The following is a 1,679-nucleotide window of genomic DNA, read 5'->3' on the forward strand; positions in this document are numbered from 1 at the left end:
TAACTAATTTAATAGCATTTAAAAATGTGTATTTAATTAATTGAAGGAGCTAAATCATTACTATTACTCTCCACAGAAATATTTTACATGTGCTACAGCAACCTGTTGCAGATAGATAAATAAGTGCACTTGTGCAAAACATTTTACGTTTTCATTAAAAGAATTGTGAATTATGAAGAGATGAATTGAACACTTTAGTGCAGTGCAGAAGCTTCCTTTCTAATCAGCTCAATAATTATTACATAATGATAAAAAAACACTTGTGGCTGGCTGGTGGGACCTTGATTATTCTCCAGTGATGTAGCTGAAATTGTCCATTAATCGTATTATGAAGTAACAAAGTGGCAAACAATGATGTACTGAATTATGAACATCACTGACTGCTAGCCTATAGCTGATACGGAAACATAAACTATAAGGACATAAGTTTGTGAACACCTGACTATAAAATTCATATGTAATTTTTGAACATCCCAATCTACATTATGTCCCCATTTGCTGTTATAATACTGTCCACTCTTCTGTGATTTTGCATTGTGGTTGTGGAGATTTTTGTTCATTCAGCCACAATGGTGTTAATAAAGTCAGGTACTGACATAGGTGAGGAGGCCAGGGTTGCAAGACCACACAAGATCTTCCACTCCAGTCCATTTAAACCATATATGTATGTGAGATCTCCTAGTTCATGTGAAGGAATAATGTAATGCTATCACATACAAATACATTCTATACAATTGTGTGTCTTTACTGTAAGTAGGTGGTAACAGTTTGGAGAAGAACCACATATGGCTGGAAAAGTCAGGTGTCCCAATACTTTTTCCATATTGTATTTTACTGTGAGTGATAAAAATGATAAATATTGGTGTACAAATTGAGTGCATAAACAAGGGCCTTCTTGTAAAATATTATAGCAATGTACCTCAGTTTGCACAGCCTGTTGTGAGCTATATTGTGGCAGGCAAATTACTATAAAATTACAAATATGTTTTCATTCTCTAATTGCGCTTAATGCAGGCTTTATGTACAGTTTGTACTCACATGTACAGTATGATGCATCCTGCATTCCTTTGTGCAAATGTAGGTAACCCAGATGGGACATTAGTGCTTACAGTGCCTACATTTGACCATCATGCACATAAAATGAATGAACCAGCAGTACAAGCCTACATTGATTATAGGGTTCAGTGAGACAGAATAGCAATAAAAGGTCAAATAAATATATTTTGCTGTTTTGTACATAGAACTGGCATTTCTTTGAGTGCAAATATAGAGGCCACAGTGACCTGCACATGTAGTGTAGTATACTGTTAAAAAAATAAAATAAATAAAAACTAATTTAAATTTAATCTTAATGAGGTCACATTGCCATGGATCAAATATGAATGCAGTCAAGAATCAGAAAAAAGTCAAAAATTGGATTTGGCGCAACTCGGCCTTGTAATCTGAGCATAACCTGTTGTTATGTATTGAATACAAAGATGTATGGATGATGTCTTAGTAAGAATTGCACAGTGTGTAACAATAAAAGAGTGTTAAATGGTAGTGATTTTTAAAGTGACCTTAAACACTACATAAAAGTCTTAAATTGCATTCATGTCTTAATTAGCATGAAAGTGAACCAAATTTGCCTTCCTGATTGGTGCTTAAAAATAATGAGTGCACAAGTCCAGAGCAAGTGA

The 1,679-nt window shown here is 34.1% G+C and overlaps 1 protein-coding gene across 1 annotated transcript in view; it reads right to left on the bottom strand.

The window, feature by feature from the left end:
• Positions 1 to 1,413: 1,413 nt before the first annotated feature.
• Positions 1,414 to 1,679, bottom strand: part of ephb6 (eph receptor B6) — a 59,652-nt gene continuing 59,386 nt past the window's right edge. Inside the window, exon 19 of the mRNA XM_046846863.1 lies at positions 1,414 to 1,679. This exon is cut by the window's right edge and continues 765 nt beyond it. The gene's annotated coding sequence lies outside the window, so the exon portion shown is untranslated.

Source organism: Silurus meridionalis, chromosome 4 (assembly GCF_014805685.1).
Source record: "Silurus meridionalis isolate SWU-2019-XX chromosome 4, ASM1480568v1, whole genome shotgun sequence".
Lineage (NCBI taxonomy): Eukaryota > Metazoa > Chordata > Actinopteri > Siluriformes > Siluridae > Silurus > Silurus meridionalis.